This window comes from Pleurodeles waltl, chromosome 6 (genome assembly GCF_031143425.1).
Source record: "Pleurodeles waltl isolate 20211129_DDA chromosome 6, aPleWal1.hap1.20221129, whole genome shotgun sequence".
Lineage (NCBI taxonomy): Eukaryota > Metazoa > Chordata > Amphibia > Caudata > Salamandridae > Pleurodeles > Pleurodeles waltl.
In genome coordinates, this window is record NC_090445.1 from 1,444,500,304 (window position 1) to 1,444,526,320 (window position 26,017).

At 43.6% G+C, this 26,017-nt stretch overlaps 1 protein-coding gene and 1 long non-coding RNA gene across 3 annotated transcripts in view; one reads left to right on the top strand and one right to left on the bottom strand.

The window, feature by feature from the left end:
- LOC138300947 (uncharacterized) overlaps positions 1–13,478 on the top strand; it is a 156,854-nt gene extending 143,376 nt beyond the window's left edge. Inside the window, exon 3 of the long non-coding RNA XR_011205042.1 lies at positions 12,647–13,478. This is a non-coding gene — a long non-coding RNA (uncharacterized lncRNA). The remainder of the gene's footprint in view (positions 1–12,646) is intronic.
- C6H10orf71 (chromosome 6 C10orf71 homolog) overlaps positions 1–23,722 on the bottom strand; it is a 121,924-nt gene extending 98,202 nt beyond the window's left edge. Inside the window, exons 1-2 of one of the 2 annotated variants that reach the window (XM_069240877.1) lie at positions 23,196–23,722; positions 22,078–22,150 (exon numbers count right to left, since the gene is read on the bottom strand). The gene's annotated coding sequence lies outside the window, so the exon portion shown is untranslated. The remainder of the gene's footprint in view (positions 1–22,077; positions 22,151–23,195) is intronic. The other variant, XM_069240876.1, reaches the window with a different exon arrangement.
- Positions 23,723–26,017: the final 2,295 nt, after the last annotated feature.

The following is a 26,017-nucleotide window of genomic DNA, read 5'->3' on the forward strand; positions in this document are numbered from 1 at the left end:
CTGGCAAGTAATTGAAGTATTTCTATGCTTGTTTCTTGAAGTAAGAATTTCCTGATTAGCTTGCTCTGCAACATGAGTTTACATTCCTGTATCTGTTTGAGACTCGCCGGAATACTTTCCAATGACTTCAAAGTCCTGCACCTGTGTAATGCCTTTGTTTCTGTCTCGTCACATGGTCTTCATTAAAACCAATACATTTATATTTTGTCTCTCCTTGCACGTATGCTGGTTTTGGGTGCCTAGAGGGCCCAATGTCACCTGTTTCTGAAACTCATAGATAGATTTTTAGATTTTTTTTAATAAACATTTTGATGCTTCGAATTGCTGTATTGCAGATTTTCTTATACAACTGGATTTGAATCTGAAAAAGGTATTGACAAATAATATTGTTTAAACATTTAGGGAGTGGTGATTACCAGTTGGTGCTTATGCCACTACTCGTGGGCACTGAGTGGCATCTTTGGCCACTCAGCCACTGATGCTGCGTCACAATCATTATGTGACCTTGCAACCTACCATCTTTCATCTCATCTCCAGGCCACCTACACCCTCTCTCAACAAGGATATTCCTGGTGTTTTTAGTTTCTAAAATAACACACTCGGAGTGAAGGATTTCTTCATTAGAGCCGATACGTGACATTTGCACTCGACACAAATAATAACATTATTATTGACGTTATTGTTGACCTTCAGGGTCAAGGCACTATTACAGAAACTCACAGATGTCAGCTTTCCATATCTTTAGTGAGGAAATGATTTCATAAAGCTCATGCCTAAATGATACTACTGGGTTTAGAAGCAATAGTGAAAACCCTAGCCGTGACTCCAGGTCACACATGCAATCAGTCCCTAGCCTCCTCTTTTGTTTGACAGTCAGTTCACTGCGGTGTAGGAAATGACAATGTTATAAAATCAAGTTATAGCAGGGCACTGGAGAGCCACATGTTGGTCGCTAAGGGTTTTATTGGCAACTTACAGCCCACAGTGACCTCCCTTGACGTTCCACCGCTGCCACCGGAAGATGAGTGAAACCTTAATGTCTAGTACATACGCTAAAATATTAATTTTACTTCAGATTAAGGGACGTGTTTGACGCACATACAGGGTTGTGACCTCTAACAAATAAAATTAGTACTGTAAGTGTATGTGGATGCGGGAGTGGATGGGGGTGGCTCATGAGCTGACGGACAGGGCAGACTATATATAGCCTCTGTTCTTCGGAAAATATATACCGGGGCAGAGATCACAGATTCCTGCAATGTTCTCTCCTGCAATGTTCTCTGGGTCAGAAAATGCACGCACAAAAAATGTGAGTCTCGCTGAACCCCCAAGGGCGGGGGACAGATATATTATATCCCGGGTAGAAACCTCTCCGCCTAATGTGAGCCAACAAGACTTGCAGGGGAACAAAACACCAACAGCCATAGTAACAAACGTAGTGGAACCAACACAACCACCCCCACTCCTCACAGATTTGTGGGAAGAAAACTAAAAGTCCATGCCTAACATGGCCACTTTTTAAGGCAGCCTAATTACATTAATCACAAATATTTTGAGAGTGTCTTTTATCAGGCACAATCGACAGTCCATAGTTGAGGAGGTATCAACCTTTACATTTCTCATTTCAGAGAGCAAAACAGAAGGACTTTGCAATAACCCAAACTGGGAACAGGGAGTGGGGTGGGATTCGGAGACATTTAAGGTAAGAGAGTGTATGTCTGCCAGTGTAAACATACTTAGCTTCAAATATGGAAGGTATTTTTTAAACACAAGGCAATCTACGGACTTTCTGACTCGTATTTTGGAAGGTCTTTGCCTTTATGTGCACCCAACAGAGTAACTGAAGCACTGACCCCCCTCCCAACCCCCCAAAAATATGCATCTCATGAACATGCATGTATGAATAGAATATTTGACACAAACAGCTGCAGCTTAAGCAGGGCCAGGTGGGCCATTGCAGGCATCAGGCGTTTTCCTGGGAATATGGAAGGGTGGGAGCCGGTTATGGAGCGGCGGGGCCAATTTTGTTACTGGGGCCAGTTTTGCAGTGACCTTCAGTAACAAAAGCAGTAGTTCTTCATATGTGCACCCACGCTACACCCCCCCCCCCGGTCTGGGCTGAGAAAATTGCCAAGGCTATGCTGCTTTGGGTTTCCAGTCTGGAGGGTGAGTTTGATTCCTGGCTTGAGGCGATACGGGAACCTCTCCCATCTTTTGGAGTGGCTGCCCTGGTGAGAGGGACAAGTTGGAGAGTTAGGGTGATGCTGACACTGACAATGTACTAGTAGGAAATGAACTAGGAAATAAACAGACACTTGGAGAGGGTGTGGATGGTGTCTGATGGAATGTGGCACAGTCTCTTGGTTTTCCAAATTGTCTGTTCTTTGGTAATTAGTCCAAGCATGAAGTAGTGCCCAGGGTTTGTGGAATTCTACACAGGGCACAAGTCCTAAAAAGAAAGAAGTTGGGGGACTAACCAAGTTAGGCAGCATGGTGCGCAACATCACAGTGTGACATCACGCCATCAGAAGAAGTGATATCATAACCAAGCGCATTATGAGATTTAACAAATTAGATTTTGTATCTGGTTTGGGCCAAAATCATGACGCAACCCTACATAATAAGTGGTTCTCAATTTATACTCTGCCACGAAGAAGTTCACAACAAGGAGAAATGCAGCAGTGAGTCTATTCTGTTTAATTGGTTGCCAAGTCTGCATTTTAAAATATCCTATGGGGTTAAGGCACATGCTGCAGAGATCTTTTTGTGCCCAGTAGAAGAAGTGATATCATAACCAAGCGCATTATGAGATTTAACAAATTGGATTTTGTGTCTGGTTTGTGCCAAAATCATGACGCAACCCGACATAATAAGTGGTTCTCAATTTATACTCTGCCATGAAGAAGTTCACAACAAGGAGAAATGCAGCAGTGAGTCTATTCTGTTTAATTGGTTGCCAAGTCTGCATTTTAAAATATCTTATGGGGTTAAGGCACCTGCTGCAGAGATCTTTTTGTGCACAGTAGGTCACAAGGAAAAATAATAACAGTAAGATAACTTTGGATGTAATGCATTTGCTAGAGACACCTGTATTTTCTCTAGTCTCAGTATTGAATCAAAGAGCATAGAGGGTTAGTGTGTCTCCTGCAAAGCATCTGCAGATGACAGATCTTTATTTTATGTCCATAAGTAAGTGAGTTGCTGCTTTTAACACATACATTCTTTTGTTACTTGCAGTTTGTAAATTGTAATCCTACTAATACAACACAGAAAGCTATGAAGGACATGTGACTGCTACACCTCGTAACCCCCACTCTCATGTAACACATCTTGTACACTGATTTACACATTTATAGAGCTTTTGTCAATGTATGTGTACCTCTGATGTAAAGCGCTCTGACACCTGCATTGGGAAAAGCAGTGCTGTAATGGAAATAAAACAAAATAGTAGTATTTAAATTGTTATTTGTCTAAATAATAAGTCAGACCAACACATCTGACATTCTTATTGTGCATGCATATCTCTTATAAGTAGGGGCTGAACGCAGTAAAACGAATGCCTCTCTTAAATATTTGTGAAGTGATAACAAGTTGTGCATCTTTGTTTCCCCTCCCCTGCAGTTGCATCTAGGTGTGAGGATCAGAGATATCCCAGTCAGGCCAGTGGAACAAAAGGAGCCCAGATGGCCCCTTAAATTTGGCCTTTGTTATGGGCCCAGAAGGAGTGTGAAACATGAAAGCTCTCTCACCGCCTTGCCTGCACGTTGCTGCTCAAAACGGGAGCAGATAAGTGCAGGCACTGCTGAATGTGTCCTGGTGTCTGAAAATCACACCGGGAAACGTTCAACATATTTCATTGGGGCCCACTTCTTGCAGGGTGGAGCCATGTACCCGCACGTAGCTCCCACTTTTGCCCTGTTTCTACACCTCTTTATAGTACTGGAATTTCTTGTTTCCTCTTTTTCACCTGCTTCAGCACTGACCTTCGATCCTTTTGTGGTAGTAATTTCACGTATCTGCTCGGTTTTCCTTGGGATGCCTGTTGTGAAGCATAAAAGTATCTGCTGACCACATTGGATAAAGCGCTGACCCTCTATTGTCGCGTACCTTCTTTTCTCAACATCTTCGTTCTGTAATCCATTGTTTGGGTCTCAAGGCTGTAGAGCCAACAGTCTTTCCAGACAAGGTGGTGGCTGGGAAGCATGTAGTCCCTGAGTGAGGGCCCTTATGGATGTAGCTCTGGAACCAGGAAACAGCCATCTTGTCATGTTACCATTTCTTATTTGTAATTCTCAGAACTGCGTCATGCATTGCCCCTTCTCATTTGCATTCAGAACAGCATGTAATATGTTTCTGTGTTCTGTTCCTAGACCGGCGAGTTAGAGTTGTAACTCATTACCTTGAAAGGGCTGAACAGTGTCCGACTGGGAGCACTTTACCCTTACAATGGCAAAAAATATTTGCTCAGTTTGGGATATGGCCGCTTTAACATAGTTGAGTGAAGGAATTCTAACTCCTGGTATTCTGAGAATATTCCCACCACTATGAAAGGGGCTGGATTTTGGGTCAGCACAGTTACTTGTCAAACTATACACAAAATAATGTTCTCCTTCACCAGGAAATTCATACATGGGAACCATTATTTTGGAAGTGGGCTTTGATTTTGATTACCTGATAGGTGTCCACAATAGGAAAAGTGTCGCTCAAATATTCAGAGTAGAACCTCACCCTGTCAAACATAAGGTCATCTTTCCTTTATGGCAGATCAGCTTGGTGAGACTCATACTAGTCCCAAAGCACTGGGGGCTTGAGCAGGTCTTGTAGGTGCTAGAGCATGTTGGCAGTACCCGGGATGAAACAATAGCAACTTATGACCTAGTCCATATCGCTCCTAAGCACTCACTTAAGATCGGGTGCAGGGGCCAATTCTATATACTTAACCTCCAGAAGGCCACCAAAGATGCCATTACCACTGACATTGTTTTCAAGATTTTCCTGTTGGTGTACTCAGACAGTGTTGGCCTTCTTCTGAACCCATAATTGTTCCTTTAACCTCCGCAAGGCTGCTCTGAGCCGTGCATTGAGTTCTGGGATATACTTTACAAAGACAAGGATGTCCGCACATATCATTGATATCCAGGTTGCCCATGAGTAATGCAGGTACCTTGTTTTGGAAGACCTTTGCAGCCCATGTCCATTTCTGTTAATGCACATCATGGCAAGGTGGCGAAGCCTGGCATTGATACATTGATGTTTTTGTTACCTTACCCTGGAAATTATATGCTCTGTGGAGACTAACAAACAATAGGTCGAAATTGAGCTGCAGGATGTCATTCTCACTTATGTATAGTTAGCAGTGCCCATAAGGTTCAACAGAGGCTTAATGTCTGTACTTATCTTCACTTGTGGACCGCAAGAGCAGAGTCCTTTGCACGGGGCAACCCCAATCAGGGGAGGCCCTGCTTATGGTGGCGGCTCCAGGCTGAAAAGTGTGGGGGTGGGGGTGGGGGTGAGGAGGGCCCGAAGCGCTTCTGATCCCCATCCCTGAGCAAGGGCACAGGTGATTGGGTATTTGCTTGCAGAGGCCCAGAAGGCACTTTTAGTGCTTTTGGGCCACGTGCAACTATGACACGGTAGGCCCTGCCTTTTTTAAGGCGGGCACAAGCAGGTCGCTTGCTTGCGCTCGCCGGCTGTGTCAGCGGCGTCTTAATGGCCCGAACTAACGGAGTAAAATGCCCACCTGCCTCCCCACTTTCGGCAGGAGTTTACTCTGGAAATGCAGTGTGATGACTTGTCATATGTGGCTTCTGACTCTATATCTGCAGTATTTTGCCTTTTAACAGGTTCTCTTTTGACATGTGATTTGGTTTGTCGTGAAAGTGATTAGTGCAGATTATCGTATTTTAATGTGTTGGGATGGTGGCGGGGTGAGATCATGACTGAGCTACCTTTTTTCTTACAGGAGCAGGATGGCAAGGTAATTGGACCCTCCTAGGGGTGCTGGCTGGGAAGTGAGGATGACATCCATGGGTGCAGAGTTGCGAGCGGTCGCTGGCATCTGGACCTTTGGGGAAACCATTCGCACATCCACAAAGGCCTGAGGCAAGCTCTGGCCCTTGGGGTGGGTTGGTGCCTGAGGGTGGCGGGGGTGCCCAAGGTAGGTATCTTGGTGGACAGGCAGGCCCCCTCCATAGGGTTTACCCTTAAGTGGGCTTGGAAAGGGATAGGAATCCCCTATGGAGATCCTACCCCTGGGCCTCCTAGCAGGAGGAGGGGCAGGAACTGGGTGTAGTAGCCAAACAGCCATGAAGTCATTCACAACCACCAACATTGGGGTACGCAGGAACAAACTGTTTTAGTCAGTGTAGGAATTTGGATGTATTAGCGTACTTTGTTAAGGCTAGGCATCTGAAACGCAGTAAATATTATGTAAATATGAAGGGGTTACTGCGTATAATTTTAATAGTTGTTGGTTGATTTATGTGTTTTGGAAATAAAAATACGGCCGGGGGTTCACGACCCCTAAACCCAAAAGATGTGTGGTTAAGTGCAAAACAAGCTAAGATCGGTTTGGGGCATCCTTAGGGGAGTGGTGTGGGAGGAGGTCTCGCAGGTTCCTGGCCATAATATAGCAGCAACCACTTTCTTTACGGTTATATAGTGGTTATCGAGACTCTCTTGTGGTAGGACAGATGCAGTCTCAGGGAGGCAGGAGTTTTGAGAACTTTGAAGGCAGGTCAGCAGGCTGGGGGAATGGCAGCAGAACCAGTGTCAGCTTTGCCGTTACCCATCAGTGTGCACACTGTAGGAGGATTCTCATTGGTGGTTAGCAGTTGCTATGTCGGTGACATAGGTTTGGTGGAAAAAGCCTTGCAGACAGCTTAGGCAGATGTGGCTTCTGTGAGGATCATTCTAATGGGGTCTGGCTGGCACCCCAGCCCTTAATCTCTGGCCTTATGACTATAACACATGGGCATTAATCTCCAGTAAAGCTCCAAAGAAAGGTTGAATGCTGTGATTGATGGAAAGAGCCGCCACATTCTTTGGCTAAACATAGTGGGATCACACTGGCCAGGCACAAGGTGTGCAGGACTCTTTCTGCAGAGGAGAGTCTAAATTACATCACCTGTGTAACACACAGTAGCATGGTGAACTCTGGTGCTGAATATAGCACAGAGCTATTGCTTGAGATAAAAACATGCCAAATAAGTCAGTCCTGTTGTTGCTTGTGGTGTGAATGCTAGTTAAGTAAGTAATCATATAATGTGCCCTTCCAGGAAATCAGATGGCCAAATTTACCACCACAGACGAAGGTCTCCATTTTTTATAGGAACAAATCGAACTTTTGGGTACACTGGTATAAGGTATTTGTCGCAAAGACAACAAATAAGGTCATGGGATAATTTTGCACAACAAATGTCTCCCTTCTGTTGATGGCTGGCGCAAACGAATATCAAAGTCATGTCACAACATTTAGTGCTCGAACCTTACAAGCACTAATCACATGGCTAAAAGCGGGTAAGGGTGAAATCTGGTCTTCAGGTTGTCAACAGACTTTGGATTTAAAAAGATGGCCTCCTATTTTTTCTACACCAAAATACGGTGATGGATGGAATGCTTGCATTAATCTCAGCACTGGCAGTCACTCAGGCAGTATTCCAGCCCGCCGTTTTTCGCCCACCGTGCCAATCTAAACAAAGGCCCACCTTATGCAAATTAGTACTAACCCGGCTCCTTATCGGAACAGTCTGTTCCAAACCTCAAAGCAAGTCCCCCTACAGGAGAGACAACGGACAACCCCAAAACAGGATTCAACATGCTTACGTTTTATCAGTGAGGTATAGATTTTGTCCAGTGACACAGACTGGTCTTCAGGTAGGCAACAGACTTTTGATTTTCAAAGCTACTTTTTGGGCAGATCCTCGCTCTGTTGCCACAACACACAGTAAGTTTCTTTTTCATGAAGCTAGAGCAGCTACTGAAAATTATGCTATGCAAAAGTCTGAGAATATGGTGGGCACCAGGATAGAATATGATTTGTTGAAACAGAGCTCTAAGCACATTAGAGATTCAGGAGGAAATCTTGTGCCAAGAAGAGTGTTTCTACCCAAACTTCCATGCCAACAGGTGAAAGGGCAGGGCTTTACCAACTGGCCACGTGTAGGGGGAAGGACACACCCACAGATGGATGAGAGTAGCCACAGATGCAGAAAGTATATACCACATTATGACAAAGGTTTAAAGAGGGCCCTTGTCACTGAAATAGAGCTCCAACTTTTAAAAGCCCTATCTTCACATTACATTAAAATGTATTTGGACTGGGTGAATATTTTGGAGATTTGCGTAATGAAATGAAATGATTGGTATGACCTTTTACTTTTTCTGCTGGGTGACCTGCAGGAGCTTGTAAACATGGATGGAAGGTGCATGTGTGATGTATGCATTGCATGGGAAAGTAGGGTGCTGTGCAAGAAGGTCAGGTCGTGCTCCGGACATGAGTAAAACGGGTGCTAAACTCTCGAGACTAGTAAGGGGTAGGCCAGAGGCAGGAAGGAGACCATTGTTTCTGAAAGAAGGCCAAAACAGAGATAGATGGCTGAGGCCCCACTTAATAAAAAGGAAAGGAGGCCGCCTACACTGGCCATGTTGTAGGGCACATGTGTAGGAGCAACGTGGATGCCTCAACCACAGCCATAAGAATGAGGCCAACCTCACAGATGAAGAAAACAAGATAGATGCACAGGCACTGGAATGAGATCACTCCATAAGGCACAGAACAGAAAGGAGGCCAGGGACACAGGTACGGGTCAAAGAGGCCAAACCTAGGTCAACAGCAGAAAAACATGTATGAGTGATACTTGGTTTCTGCCACCAGAAGAGGAATGATGCTCCAACTACAGAGTACGAAGTAAAGAGGATTCAAAAGTGCAGTAAATAAAGGAGACCAGACCCACAGACACCAGCGCTATAAGGAAGCCAAACCCTATCTGCGTGGAGACTGGAAATGAAGGTGTAAAAAGGTGTGTACAGCCACAAATGTGAGGAGGTCACAGCAGCAGGAAGGAGACCACTATCAACCGAAGAGAAACTTTCCAGAAACGATCTAGCCGAAAGAAAATTCCCCACAAGCACAGACACCCCCATGCTGAAATTACGATTGGCAAAAGAGTGTGCATCAATGAATTTAAAATGGCCAGATGCTTTACCTCTAGTACTAATGTCAATGAGAAGTACACCTGACAAAAAGACTGGGTTATCTCCGCATGAGATATTGATGGAGAGAGCAATGAGATTACCAGCAATACCTGCAAACGCACTTGTGAATATTACAGATGATATGGTGCTAGATTACTGGCTGATGTGGCTCGGTCTTTTTCTGATCAGGTAGAAGTTGCAACAGCTCAACAAACACAAGGCCAAGGACATAGTCTGAGAGCAGGAGACTGGGTGTTTATACAGAGCACGTCCGAAAGTTTTGCCTTGAACCACGCTGTAAGGGACCGTATAAAATTGTGCTCACTACAGCAACTGCTGTGAAGTGTGCTAGTTTGCCGAACTGGGTACATGCGAGCCATACAAGAAAAGTGCATGATCCAACAGAAAGAGAAGAGGAACTGTTGAGATTACCAACAGTCAAGAATACCAGAAACAAAGGAAGAGAGAGTTAGCAAAATTTCAAGAATGACAGAGATGTACCTACTCCTATAGCAGATGAGAGTATAAAACAGAGAAAAGGTTGAGCAAGCTTTAAAGGGAGTAGAAGAATCAGTCCAAGAAGAAAGAAGTCAGACTGATTTTGATCAGAAGAGGGTGTCCTCGAATGAGAACGAAAAACAGGGAACAACAGAAGAAAGATATGCTCAGAGGAGGGTGACCTCAGTAGCAGGTGGTTTGTCAAACCAAATCGAAGAAGAGACAGACCCCATTGGGAAAGGAATTGAGGATAGTCCTGCCCCAGTGGATTATACTCTTCCAGAACCAATTGCGGGAACGTCTGAAGAAAAAAGTCCAAAGGCATGTGAAGACTCAATACTGAGAAAACTATTGACAAAAGGAACATTGAAAGGAACCAATTGGCCAGAGAAAACTGCGGAAAAGGTAAAGATTGATGTGATATCATCAATACCAGAAGAGAGAGAGTTGTCTGGAGAAGAACATACTAGTGGAGAAAATAGTGAAAGTGGAAGGTGACCAAAAAGGAAAAGAGTTGCGAATAGGAGCTATGCAGGACGTGAATGGGCATATTTAAATACAAGTGACTGGCAGGAAGAAGTTTTGAGTTATTGTTTTGACAGAGACTTAGTAAATTCTGATATCGGGACATGAACATTCACAAGAAAGAGACATTGGGTTAAAGAAAATGAAAATTGAGTATTAAAATTTATGCTGCAAAGACGGAAATTGAGAACTATTGGAGAAGACAAATGAACAACTGAAAGTAGGCAAGCTGCTATACCGTACTTGACAAAGGAACTGTCCAAGAGTGAATGAATTCATTACAAAAAAAATAAAAAATTACGAGGGTTTTTTTACGTTTTTTTTTTTATTTAGAAATTTTTTGGAAATGTTTTTATTTTTTTATTTTTCCTAAGATAGAAAACGAGTGATTCACACAACCAAAACTGTAGAATTAGTTGTTGCAAAGTGCTTGGTATAGGTTTAGCGGTAACGAGTGTGTTGATATGTTTATTGTTATTTGTGGGTGTATCTGTTTATGAGATTGATGGAGCGAATCAAAGTGAGAAAATGAGTTCTCTAGACTTGACTGATAAGTCATTAACCAAAGATAGATTTAGGATAGATGTAAAATTCTTACATGAGGAAAAATTGCTTTCTTCTAATTTTTTCTATCGCTTATTGCATGAGTATGTTGAAGTGATGGATGCAACTGATTTTTATGTATGTACGCAGATTCCAACATCAGTAGAAGGAGGAACTACGCATCACAGCTTACCTGTGACATATGCTGTAAGCTGCAGTCTTTTGCTAACACGTTTCTATAATCAAGAATATATTCAATATTTTTATTCAAACGATGAAATGGTATTATCTTTCATACCTGTCATAGGATATTTGAATAAAATAGCCAAAGAAAATAACATAGTAATTATGAGAGATTTCTTTGATCCTACTTTAACTTTTGGGACGGCCTTTGCTCATCGCAATAACTTGACTTGTTTACTAACGCCAGTAGAGAAGAAATTTTTAGATAAGGCAGAAGATAGAAGGAGAGACATAAAGGCAAAAATGGATAAGGGAATTATAAGTAGAAAGCCTGGAATAGATTATGCTTATAGTGACATCACTAAACAGGGTAGACTAACAATAGATGCTGAGCATGTAGGAAAACTTTGTATACAAAGGCCTTGGAGTAAGAATACTAGAGTGTTTGCTGGAAAGAGTGAATGTAAGCATGTCTTTATGTGTCAGAGTAAGTGGGATTTTATGATGAATGGACAAGATCCTCCAATACCTGGTATTTACTACATTTGTGTGAGAAATGCATATTACTGCCTTCCTAGAGGGTGGTATGGTGTAATTTGGGAATAGTCTTTCCAAAAATTTATCAATTGGAAGACTTGAGTAAGATTCCTGATTCAATGAAATTTCAAACAGGACACAAGCAAGAATCAATTTCTAGCATTGTGGAAGACATATTTGGGGCTATAATTCCTTCAGTGGGAGTAGTCTTAGATTCGATTAAGATTCAGAAGTTGTCCACAATAGTGAATAACATTCCGACAAGATATTCCGGAGCTATTATTTTTCTGGACACAGAGTTGGCTGCTACAAGAGCTACAGCACTTCAGTATCGCCTTGCATTAGATATTCTTTTGGCGAAAGAGGGCGTAGTTTGTAAATTGTTAGGTTCTAATCATTGTTGTTCCTTTATCCCTGATCACTCAGGGAAAGTTAAAGAATTAATCACTAATGTGACTAATGATAATAATGACAAATTTGAAAGAATTCACAGAAACTACAATTTGGGAAAAGGCTGGAAAAGGAATTGAAGCTGTGGGAAATTGGTTTGACAATGTGGGAAGAAATGTTATTCTGACAATAGCAAAATGGGTGTCAATAATTGTGTTTTGTTTAATTGGAATTTGGGGAACCTATAAAGTAATAAAATGCATTAAGAAGAGAAAATTAGGAAGGAATAAACGAAATTTTGAAATAAAAATGAATACGTTTTACAAAGAAAATAAGAAGAGAAAAATAAATAATTCAGAAATAATGACACAAAGTTTTGAATCTGATGATAATAAATAAATTTATTAAAGAGTGATGTGATGACATGAATAGTCATCAGAGGAGGGATTGTGAGAGTGTGAATTTTCTAATATGTTTTTTAATGATTTTCATATTAAAAATGTGTAATGAACTTACGTGTACAACGAGAAACTTCTGAAATGTCTGTTTTTCTGTTCTTGGCTAAGCAAAATTATATTCAAACGCTGTGGTTATTTTCCATGATTCAAGGCTTTCATAATAAGTGTTTTTGAAGCCTGTGTAAACGTACCCGCAGCTACCCTAATGGGTTGTAGCGTTAGGTCTTACAAGGTCGTGTATTAACCAAGCATTGCATAAGTTGAAATGTCCTATTGTTTAGAAATGTTACTAATATCTGGTCTTTTTTCAAGGATAGAAGTAAAAGAAACTAAAAGTTTCTTCCTGAGAACAAGATACTCGAGAGGCGATGAGACAATGGAGTTACAGACGAGACGGAAGAAGTAAAGATATCTGGAAAGAAAATGTTATAGTTAGCGTAGATTTGTTAAGTTTAGGTCATCACTTTAGTTGTCGATTGACTGAAATGAAACCACCCCATAGACTGACCAATCAGGAGTTAATTTAGTATAACAACCTGGGTAGAATGATTAGAGGAGGGCTCTTTCTTCTAGAGTGATTCTTGGAGAGCAGACAAGATTCGAGACTAGCTGTCATTAGTCCCAAACCTTCTGGTGATATAACTGATGGTGTCCTCAAGATGAAGCTGATCTTTTGCTGTTACTACCTATGTGGTAATGTATGTTATTAAATGTAAATTGTGTCTCTCTTGCTTTTCAGGTACCAGCTGCAACTAATGATTTTATTGCTGCACATTCATAGTTTTTTTATAACATAATTAAGTAAGGAGTTTTTTTCTAATTTTTGTTACTAAATTCTTTTTACACGAAGTCCAACATGTCAATGCTAATTTGTGGTTAGATAGGGAATTAATCTTGATATGCTCATGGTTTGTTTTGAGATAATTTGATTCTGAACTATTGTATATGCTGCCATTATTACCAGTTTTTGTATTATTAATAAGTGTGATTCTTTTAGAGATCATTTGTTTAATTGTATTGATCAAATTGAGATATGTATTTTGTTTTAACCAACCGCTATTGATCTTATATGCTTATCATCTGTGTTTGAGAGTTATTTTCGTGACATTAGCATTGTTAATATAGGGAAATAAATCTATGACCTTTAGTTACTAAGCTGGTGTAGTAATTGATTGAGGTTTTATGATATTAAATGTTATTTTTATTGATGGTTCTCACACATCCCATTGGTGACATTCCCTCAAACCTATGTCGCTACGTTCCTAATCGGTATTGATAATAGTTAGGATTTTGTGGCGCGTTAGCACCAGCATTCTCCCTACGTGCATAATTCTATACATCTTTGATCTAAACCACTTACCCACAGATAAGGGCTCATACAATGGGCAATGTCTGCTTTCAGTATGCAGAACAAATATGTAACTCTGACTGAGTGAGTGGCTATATCTGAGGTCTGGTGTTAACCAAAGCCTTTTGATTTACGAATAATCTACTTACTTAAAGTGGCTTTTCCATACACAGGGGCCTCTTTATACAGTGACCTGTTTTTGTGTCATTCATATTTTTGTTTCAACCAGCACCCAGTGCTTAATTTGTGCTTATTGTTTGGGGGCTGAGCATCGGCACTTATTTTTGCAGGCCAGGGCTTTTTCTTCTGCCTCAAGCATTTGTAGAGCACTCTTGTAGCAAAAGACACATATGGGAAAGACCGAGGAAGAGAAAAGCTAAAAAACGTCACGAAGCTAGAAAGCTGCAAGAGTGAGCTGGAGTGGCAGGGAGTGCCTGTAAGTAAATTAAAGAGGCCCGAGATGGCTTCAGGATTACCCTTCCTCCGCCTTCTGTGCTCGCACATTTAATTGCAGCAGCCATGTGTTTCAAAGGAGAACTTTGAGCACCAGCACGTTTTATTTACAAATTAAGCACTGCCAGCACCGCATACAGCAGTGGTCACCTCACTTCAGCCATTGGCTAACGTCACTGTGAGGGAAGGCATTCTGCCCTTTCACAAGAAGAACACCCACACAAATTAATTATTTTCAATTCCAGGGACTGAACGCCTATGGTGAACACTTTTTGTGACCAACATTTTTTTGCTTTACCTGAATGTTTTTCAGATTCGCGAGGGCCTGGCTGCTTCTCCACAAATAAAATTTTGCAAAAGCCATGAAAAGAAAAAAAAACATTGCGAAAACCCAAATGCTGGCAGCCATCTTCCGACCTAACGACTTTGCCAATGATTGTTTTTAATGGGCAAGTAAGCGAAAATGCTTTTCAACCTTATCATTCACGGGATAGTCCTTTGATGTACTTCTGCAACATGCAATACCATGTATACGATCCACAATATGCCACAAAGCAAGAGGCAGCTTTTAATATTTTTTTTTGCCAATGTATATACCACGAATACGTCATGCAGAGTAAACGTCATGCAAAGTAGAATGCTCTATGCAACATAAACCAAATGTGTTATAAAAGGCACAAGAAACATGCTACATAATGTATCACATAAGAGACCCTGCAACATGCCTGAACACCATAGAATCGTAGTGTAGCGTTCACTATACCATATAGCAGAACTTACTACATAGTTTAAGCGCATGCAGAAAGATGAGACCAAACGAACAACACAAGCTCATGTACAATTTACCACGTGCCATATCCCAGTCAGCACGGGAAGCAACGCACAGCAATGAGCCAATGCTGAACAGGCCAGTGCTTAATTTACGTGGGTTGTTGCAGGTGGAGCCCGCCAGGACTCATTTTTGAGGACCGGCACTTATATTTCGTTATCAGGCTTTGATCCATAACAAGCGAGAGAAAAAGACAAAAGCAGGAAAGGACGCGAAAGAAGGAAAACAGAGACAAAGGGGAAAAGCAGGGATGAAAAAGAACCTGGAATGTTGAAATAAAGGGGCGTGGCTGGTGGTGGAAGAAAGCGCCGGGAGCTCGAACCAAGACTACAGAGCCTTGGTGGTCGGCATCCCTGACACTAGGGTGACCACCCGTCCGTAAATTTCATGGACTGTCCGTAATTTCGCCCTGCTGTCCGTTGTCCGTGATGAAAGCTTTTAACGGACGGCATTTTGTCCGTAATTTTAGCCTTTCACCTAAATGGCAACGGAGGCAGGGCGAAATTACGGGCAGAGGAGTTTCCCCAGCTGGGCTGGAAGGGAGGGGGTCTCCTGTGTTCTGAGGGAGGGAGGGGCAGACAGATAAGAAAAGGCCTTCTTGCCAGGGGGTCTCCTTCCCTAAAGACATGCAAATGTGGGCAACTGGTAAATCTGCAAATACAAAGGGGCTTGAAAACCTGCATTGACTTTACTAAAAGGAGTCACTTGGAGTTTTCTGCTGGCAAAGATATTTCTTTCAGAGAGGTATTGTAATGGTGTTCCAAGGTGAGCTGTGGAGTGTGTGGTTTTAATGGAGTGTTATAATTTTTTTTATCACTAGGTATAAACTGTATATTATTCAAATCTGTATTTGAGAAGCACTTTTTTTTTATTTAACCGAAATGTGTTTGTGCATTTTGTAGCAGCCTTTATTATGATGTAATTGTATTTTTCACAGTTCTTTAAGGTACCTCAGTACCTCATAGTACTATCAAACATTGGCAAAGCCAATAGGTCTCATCTACGAAACAGTTATTGGCTTTGCTAATGTGTTTTAGCCATTAGCCATGTTATACACCAGAGTAGTTGCTGTTCAGCATGGCTTAAAGCTAGTGGCATAGTGGTGTGGAGTGGAGTAGAGTAGCATAGGAGCAGTGGCGTAGAGCCCGGTGGTGCAAAGTACAGTGCAGTGGGGTACAGTGCAGTTGTTTAGAGTGCGTTAGAGTAGAGTGCAGTGGTTTAGAGTGCAGTGGCATGGAGTAGCATGGGACAGAGTAGAGTGGCATAGAGTGCAGTGGAGTAGAGTGGCATACAATAGAGTAGCAGAGAGAGCAGTAGTGTAGAGTGGTGCAGTGGCATAGATTGCAGAGTAGACTCACATTGCAGGGAGTGCAGAGGTGTAGTGTAGAGTGGTGCAGAGTAGGGCAAAGTGCTGTAGAATGGAGTGATGCAGAGTAGAGTGGCATAGAGTGGAGTGGCATAGAATGCAGTAGTACATAGTACATTGGTGTATAGTACGGTGGTGGAGAGTACAACACTGCAGAGTAGAGTGTCAGTGCAGTGATGTAGAGTGGAGTAGAGTGGCACAGAGCAGTGGCGTAGAGTACAGTGGTACAGAGTAGAGGGCAGTGGCGTACAGTGCAGTTGTTTAGAGTGCATTGGCGCAGAGTGCAGTGGCATAGAGTGGCATGGGGTAGAGTTACATAGAGTGCAGTGGAGCAGAGTGGCATACAATAGAGTAGCAGACAGTGCAGTAATGCAGAGTGGTGCAGTGTCATAGAGTGCAGAGTAGACTCATGTGGCATAGAGTGTAGTGGTGTAGAGTGGTGCATTGTAGACTGGTGTAGAGTAGAGTATAGTGCCTAGAGTGCAGTGGCATAGAGTAGAGTGGTGTAGAGTGCAGAGTTGCAGAGTAGAGTGTCAGTGCAGTGGTGTAGAGTGGTACAGAGAACAGTGGCATAGAGTACAGTGGTGCAGAGTAAAGGGCAGTGCAGTTGTTTAGAGTGCACTGGTGTAGAGTGCAGTTGCATAGAGTGGCATTGGGCAGAGCAGAGTGGCATAGAATGCAGTGGAATAGAGTATATTGGTGCAAAATGCAGTAGTACAGGGCAGAGTGGTGTAGAGTATAGTGGTGGCCAGAGCAGTGTTGCAGAGTGTCAGCTTGCAGTGGTGTAGAGTGCATTGAACTAGAATGCAGTGGTCAGAGTGGTATAGAGTACAGTGGCGTAGAATAGATTGTTTCAGAGTAGAGTGCAGTTGCATAGAGTGGAGAGGTGCAGGGTAAAGTGCAGTGGCATAGAATGCAGTGGCACAGAGTGCAGTGGCATAAAGTAGATTATTTCACAGTAGGGTGAGGTGGCTTAGAGTGGAGAAGTGCAGGTTAGAGTGGAGTTGCATAAAGTGGAATAGAGTGTGATGGCATAGAGTAAAGTCATGTAGAGTGCCGTGGCATAGAGTGCAGAGGTGCAGAGTAGATTAGAATGATGTACAGTGTATTGATGTAGAGTGCAGGGGCATAGAGTTGAGTGTTACAGAGTAAAGTGCATTAGCATAGAGTGTATTAGCTTAGAGTGCAGTGGCGTACAGTGCAGCGTTGCAGAGTGGCAGAGAGTGGAGTTGTGCGGATTAGATTGGTGTTGCCTAGACTGGAGTGGTATGGCGTGCAGACGAGCAGAGCGCAGTGGTGTAGAGAGGCGCACAGTGCAGTGGCTTAGAGTAGAGTAGTACAGAGTAGAGTAGAGAGGCATAGTGTGAAGTAGCATAGAGGGCAGTGGCATAATGTGGAGTGGTTCCGAATGGAGAAGAGAACAGTGGCATGGAGTGGCGTAAAGTGGAGTGATACAGAGTAGGGTGCAATTCTGATATATTCTGAAGTCTATTTAAATGTTGTCATGTGATAGAAAAAACTCTTTCCTAACCCCAGTATCCAGCAAGATTGTTGCATAAATCATCTCGCTTTGAAGTCAGAGAAAGGAAAGTAAACACTAATTTCCCACCGAAGACAGAGCCTGACATTTGACTTTGTTCTTTGAATGCACAGCAAATATGATAAGATAAGAACAAGATTTACAGGTCTGTTTACAGAAAGGGGGCACTCGGCAGGATACTGTAAATAAGGTTTTGGCAAGGGAAGGGACAAATTCAAGCTGCATAGCCTAAAACAAATAAACCAGCAAATTGAAAGCAACAAATTGTGAGTTACAAACCACAAGGCCAATGGCAAGCAACGGGCAGAATGCATTCACAAGGAAGCACTATGAATTTACTTAAAGTGACAGCTGTAGGATACTTTGTGAGGAAAGTACAGTATTTTAGTCCATATCTTGCAGCGGTTTGGCTACATCAATCACCCAGGTAGTATGACAAGAAGACCTGGAGTGGTTTCCATGTTGCAGTATAGGTCTGTACACCCATTCTATCAGTTTGCCACCATTTCCTATGGTACAGAGCTTCTGGCACACCTCTTGTAGGGTTAGTGCTAGGTAGCAGACATGAAATAGGGCATTTAATGATTATTTAAGGTGGTTGTAAGTAAGGAGTTGACCGGAGTGAAGATGGTAGTCTGCCACAAGGGTTTGGAAATTTAGTAGCTCACTGTTCAGAAACAAAGTCCCCAATTTTAAGACACCTGCAACATGCCACTGATGGAGTTGCTCTGAGCACAGCCATCCTGTGTGAGTGGGAAGGCTTAGCAAAGGTAGTGCAGAAGCATAGGGTTTCTTTGTGTCAGTGAGTTTACAGGTTCTGGCAAGGCAAGAGAAAGCCATGCATGATAACCCCGGATGGTGATCCATAGAATGGTCAGTAGGAAACGATGAGCAGTGCATTAAGCCTTCCTTAAAAGTCTTTACTGGTAAACCCCATCTCATGCAGGGAGGTGGGCAGAAAGCCAGTGAGCCACCCATTGGACATCTGCAGCTGAATAAAAGCATTCTATGTCCAGAAGATCTAATCCACCCGCAGTCACAGTTAGCTTTAGAGTGTAAAGAGCTCCTGATGTTGCCGCAGCGACCACATCAGATGTGTGGCCTATCTGAAGAAGGAATGAAGGACGAGCAGGGGAAGGTTTGCAAAATAATACTATCATTGGGGTAGCACACCATCTTCGCTAGTGCCACATGGCCTCTACAGAAAGCAGAAGAGAAGACCAAAAAGCAAACTGGGCTTGCAGGGACCATTCGCTCTGCCGAGATTTTCATCTTGGAGATCAGTGTATGAATGGTAGATATTAATCACTAGGTATCAAAAGGTAACTGGTTCCCAGTTCAATCTGGGATCTTATTGTGTATGAAGGCGAAAACAGTGCCATATGTTAAAGAAACACTAATTAAATTTTAAAATTTGTAAATTTCGTTTGTGCAATCTACATCCCAAATATTTTGAAGATTCTATGTGTACTTGACACTTAGGGATAACCCAGATCTCTAGTTTGGCTTTTGCTCAATTTCAAAACCATATAAAGGCATGGACTAAGCGGGCAATAGCCTTGCAAAACCTTGCAAGGGGTCTGGCCCCTGCTCACCCTTCACAAGCACTAACAGCGAACCATTGCACAAGAAGAGTTTGCCAAGGTGGATGGGTGTTGATTGTTCAACCACTTGACAGTGCCCCTTCTGTTTCGCTCCTGTGTGCAGACAACTCCACAGGTACCCAATACCTTCAAATAGTCATGGTGGACCCATCTTGTCTGATTTTAGGAATTGTCCCACCTTGTTCTTCTCTTCTTTATTTATCCAGTTGTTAGCAACAACCCTTTGAATTACTTGCCGTGGATCTCCCATTTGATCTCGATTTCATCCTACTCTTTTATTATCTTTGATTGGTAGTCCGGGCTCCCATTTCTGAGATAAATGTAGAGTCCCAAACATACACTCTAGTGCAGTGAGACTACAGACAAGTTATGGGTACATCACATCCTGTCATTAGGTGTGAGACTGTCACCCACACCATCTGCTGTGCCTCTTTTAAAAAAATGAGGTTGAAAGTCCATGGGCGGTTGGGGTAAGCCAGATATTTTTGTTCAATTTGTTTAAACTAGCATAAGGTTAATTACCTTAATGTTTCTCAAACTGTTTGCCAGGGGGTTTGAAATGTTCAGAAACATAATCAACATTTTGCTGTTACTTTCTCTTCAGGAAAGATCAGGTAGATTTGGGTAGGGGTGATGGCCTTGCCGTGAAGGGCATTAATTTACGTAATGTGACACCTGAATGTAGCACACCAGGAGGCAATCACAAAAGGTCCACATTGAATAAATAGTGCTATGTTAAAAAAGAGTACATAAATGCACTGACAACATAGTGAGGCATGGCCTCTCTTGCGTGTGTCTGTAAAACTGACGTTTGTTCTTGAATTTTTGTCCTGAATTTTGACCCTTTGTCCTGAATTTTTGTCCTGAATTTTGACCCTTTGTCCTGAATTTTTTACAGTCCTGTCCAGAATTTGCCTCAATGCCAGGTGGTCACCCTACCTGACACTAGGCAAAGAACGTCACAGAAATCTTAGAGTCCTGTCACTGTTTTACAAATGAAAGACTGGAACAGACGACAGGGAGGTATTACCTACTGTCTGTGACGAATAAATATTTGAACTCATCATATCAAGTTTAGTCTCAACTAATGTAATTTGCTGGCCAATCAAGTACTGTAACACACACGTAACGCAACACTGAGCATTCCACAAGCATGTAAGAAAACGGACATACCCATGGAGCATCATAGGTTACATTGCAATGTAGCAAGTTCCATCCCGCTCCAGTCTCAGCACAGCTCATTATCCGGCCCGGTTCCGTACCCCAAACAGTGCCCTGCGTCTCCTCAATGCAGCACACTGCATAGTGAAGCTTAGCCCCCCCCCCCCCAAAATAACAAAATACCCCCTTCCAACCAACTTAGATAAATGACCCAAAATATAACCTAGCTCAGGTGAGTACAACTAACTGCAGCAAAAAGTCTGGTCGGAGCCCAATCCGCAGCTCAACCCAATACACAAGCAGCACCTCTAATCAACACATTCTTCCAAACGTCACCATTAAACCTTGTACCCAAAGATGCATCCTAATTTAGATCTTTATTTGCAAGCGTCCCCTACTCAGTAGCCCTAAACTGCACAAAGATCGAAAATGTGGCAAGGAGCCCTCAGTACGAGGTCAGTGACCAAAGAGACAACCATTGTAGCTCAGTGACCCAAGCTGCACCCCACAGTATTCCATTCACACACAAAATCTACCTGAACCCACTTAGTCAGTCAGTCAAGCAAAGGACCCCCAAACCCACCATATTACCCCAAACTGCACCTCAAGGCTGGTAATTAATTGCATCCACAACATAGCAGGGTGCACCAAAGTTCACTAAACTGCACAAACTCTCACGTCGGCGCACCAAACTGGACCTCAACCCAGCTTATCCTCCACGAAGGAGCCAAACGTAGTTGCTACCCAGTCTCCACCCTCACCCACTCAGAACCTTTAGCTTCCACCCTCCCCAGTGCCCCAACCTGACTGACAGCCAATTCAGTGCAGCAAACTCAGACCCCCACGCGGGACCCACCAGCTTTGTAACTTCAAAGTATCATAGTTTAAAGTTGTGGACAGCATAAAAGCCACCCTCCCAGTTCCTAAAACTGCACCAACCTTAGTTCAGTGCTAAAATCTGCTTCAGCTTAATTGAGATCTTGACTTCATGCTGAACGTACCAAGCACCCCAAACGGGGACTCTGTCAATGCTCAAAGCTAAAAAATTGTACCCCATTACTGCCCATTCAATAATGGTGCACTATAACCATGGTCATCAGTGAACCCAAGCTTCACCCACCCAGCTCAACAAACCACACACTGGCTGAAAACCAGCCCTGTTCTCCCAGAACCCCAGACCGATCCCAGCTCTGGCCAAATACTACAAATATTCATCCACAGCATAGCTCAGAGTCCCTCAATACAGCTCTTGCGCCTGAGCTCTGCTCCCCAACACTTAGTGGTTGCTTCGAGGACAACTGCAACCAACAATCTATATCACTGACCAGCTTTCCAAACTGCATCCAATACAGACTTGTGCATCAAACTGCCCACCAACCAATCACAAACTATTTCAGTGTCACCCAGAAGTACCCCGACCTCCAACAAAGATCAGGGCACAGCTTACCTTTGGCCCAACGAGGATCCGTGGTAACAACCTTTTGCACGTACGTCACCACGGTGCGGATAGTCCTTCTGCCCTGGAAAGATATGGTATAAATGCGCAATTTGCAAATTTCCACTTTCCCAAGCTAGTTTTAAGTCAGATTTATTTTCAAATACAGTAAATTCGGAGGGGGCGGGTGTCTTTCATTGGGCAAAAAATGGGCGATCTTAGAGTGAGTGCCTCACAGTGCTGTTTTCTGTAGTACTCATTCAGAGGTGCCACATATGCAGCAGCGCAATCTCCCATTTCTCAACCAGGCCACGTCCACGTGTAAGAACAATACTTGACAACAATGCTCCGTTCATTTAATGACCAACTTACCACACTTCCCACTGATCTATTCTTAATGTATACTTCTAGAACATCACTTGAACTTCTCATCAGGCTGATGCACTCTTAATGAGTGGTCAGACTTAGAGTGATACAGTACATTTTAGAATACAATTATATAATATGCATACTTATACTCTATTTAGACAGGCAGTGCCGGCCGTTCTCGGCAGCCCATCTTTTGGTCAAAACGTACTGACAGTTTTCGGTGGAAGTGCTATACTCTCACTGTGGCACTACCAGATGCGAAGCTTGGTCAGTAAGATTATGGGGGGGGAGCCTGAGCTTCAGATATATAGTGTTAAAGTCCAGGATATGACAAGCAGGGCACATGAGAGGGGCTTAAGAGGAAGTGGACAGGGAGAGGTATGCGAATTGTTAGGAATACTAAGTGACAAAAACACACTATTTTGTGAAGTAATTTTGATATTTTTTAGGGCTTTCATAGCAGAGATGAGAGAGAGTGTGTGATTTTGTCTGTGTGTGTGTGTATGCACAAATGCTGGTGAAATCCGACAGACACCTCTCTATACCCGTCTGAAACCAGCTGTACCCAACTATTCTTCAAAAAATAACTTTTTATTACGGGGTGAAACACCCCCAAGCAACCCCTAGCCCCCGAAGCTAGCCTCTGGGCACTACACAGCAGGCACTGCCTCGTCTAGCTTTCCTTTTTAAGGCATGGCTGCGGGTTGCGCCGGCCTGACCCCTCTCAGACTTCCAGCTCGAAGGGTCTCTGAGCGCCTTACCTTTTCTAAGTGATATTTACATCAGGAGCGTCAGTCACAACCGGAGCAGCTTGGCGGGCCGCAGGAAGTCCCTTGAGCCGGAAAAGTGAAACAGGTGTGACAGGTCACAGCCCCCCGTCTGTTCTCCCAGATTCCGGGGTTCTCTTCCTGTGAGAGGGCAGGGGAGGAGGCGGTGTCCTACAGCCGCTAAAGTCAACGCACAAGGGATGGGACGTTCCTTCGAAATACTGAAATAGAAGTGCAGCCGGTGAGCAGGCCGGGCTGGGACTCGGGTTTGGAATACCAGGCAGTGTCAGGTGTCGGACCAGGGCACACACTCACCGCAGCTATTTTTACACGTGGCCTCATCGGCCGGACACCCGGGCCGGTTGTTTTGGGGGTTTTGAAGTCGACGTTTCGGAACCAGTAGGCTTTGTGGATATTCTGATTCAGCTCACTGTGGGCGCGGCTCGATCCAGGCGCTTGCTGAAAGCGCCGAAAAAGTGCAGATGACACTGAGTCGGTGTGGACAATATTAGCAACAGAGGTCATGAGCACTGTGCTACCGTCAGTAGCACCGGCTGTGCGATACACCTGGCAACAGGCCACCCGAGGGCGCCAGGGCTACAGATAGCACATCAGGCCCATCACCAGAGCGTGGGAGACACATCAGCACACACAACTGAGCGAGTGTTAAAGACACATAACATCAAGAAGACATACAAATGTACTAGTGCGGGAGACTTACCATATCAAGGTCACACAACTGAGTGTGGAAGGCAAAGCATCAAGACACACCAATAGTGTGGGAGACATATGGGGCCATTTTTATTCTCAGTTTGCGCTGAATTAGCGTTATTTTTTTTTTAACGCGAATTCAGCGCAAACCTAACTCCATATTTATACTTTGGCGCTAGACATGTCTAGCGCCAAAGTTATGGAGTTAGCGTTGTTTTCTGGACATGAAAACCTACCTTGCGTCAATAAAATGCAAGGTAGGCGTTCCCCTCCAGAAAAGGACGAATTGGCCTTAGCGCCATATTTATCCCCGTGCTAAAATTCAGCACGGGGGGACAGGGGCCTTAAATAATGGCGCTAAGCTTGCTTAGCGCCATTATTTAACACCTGGTTATGGGCAGGCGTTAGGGGACCTGTAGGTATTTTTCCGTGGTCAGAGACCATGGAAAGAGCCCACAGGTGCCCTTCCATGGCCCTAGGGACACCCCCACCCAGCCACACCAGAGGGACACCACAGGATGGGGGACCCATCCCAGGTAAGTCCCAGTCAGTATTTAACTGATATTAGGGTGGTGGGCATGGCTCCTGTCTTTACTAAGACAGGAGCCATGTCCATGGGGGTTGTGCACCAGAAAATGGCTCTACACTGCTTAGAGGCATCTTCTTGCCTCTAAACAGTGTAGCACCATAATTCAGCGCACAAGCTCCGGTTTCCCCTACGCCTCCCCCAATCTGTTAGCATCCTTTACAGGGACGCTAACAGGGCATTAGCATCGGCTAGAGTCATTCCATAAATATGGCGCCTGGCCGGCGTCTTGGAATGGAGCTAGCCGGCGCTATACTTTTTCACGCAAAAGTGCGCTAACGCACTTTTGCGTGAAAAAGCGTAAATATGGGCCATGGAATCAGGACACACAACGAGGTGAGTGTGTGAGACATGGCAACGTAATAGGCAACTAAATGAGATTGAAAGATACAATGTATCAGAATGCACAACTAGACAAATGTGAAAGATGCAAGGCACCAGAACACACAAATGATTAGTATAGGAGACAAGTGGCAGGAATACACACAAATGTACTAGTGTGGGATACAAATTGCATCAAGACACACAGCGGATGTGCTGGGGTAGAAAGCTGGCCCCGCGGTGCCAGGATTAGCTGCAGGATGCTGAGTATTGTCAGGAGCAATTGGCAGCTTACTGGGAGCTGATGCCGCCTAGCGCTCGTCCAAGAGATGTGTGGTCCCCTCTGCGGGCCATCCCTGAACGCGGGCAGCCAGATGGTGTGTAGATGACTAACATTTGGCGTTGTTCACCTCGGTGGCCCCCTCTCCTGTTCCTTTTCACCTTCTTACTCTTCATTGTCATGTGATTATGCTTGGTTGGTTCGGTGTGGCTGCGATGGATACGAAGACTCTTCTCCATTTTCCTTCATTTCTTTCTTTCTTTTCTGACTATCCTGTTCTCTTCCTTTGTCTTTTGATGCCGATGGGGCATGTATACTGGGGCGAGTTGGCCCTTGTTCGCTTACATTATATTCACACAGACAAGATATTGTTGGTATTACCTGCTACTGGGCAGGCTGCGATTGATCCTCTGATTCTACTATTGATATGATAATTTACCTTGGCTTTTGGATATTTTGCCATTCGCATCGGTGTTGTCTCCTGTTCTGTGTTATGCTACTTTGAAAATGCAATAAACAACATAAAAAAAAAGTAAAAAAAAGACACACAGCCAAGCGTGTATGAAAGAATTATTGCATCAAGACACATCAGTGCACCAGAGCCAGAGAGACATGGCATCAGAACACACAACTGAGCAAGTTTGAAAAACACATGCCATCTAGACTCACCAGTTCACTAGTATGGGAGACACAGAGAATCAGAACAATAACAAGATGGAGATATGGTATCACGACACACAACTAAGCTAGAGTGACACAAGGTATCAGGACATATCTACACAAATATGGAAAATACAAGGCACCAGCACACACAGAGGACGAGTATGTAAGACTCGTGGTGTGAGTACGAATGAATTAATGAGTGTGGGAGAAACATTAAATCCGGTCACACAGCCAAGAGTTTGGGAAACATGGTGC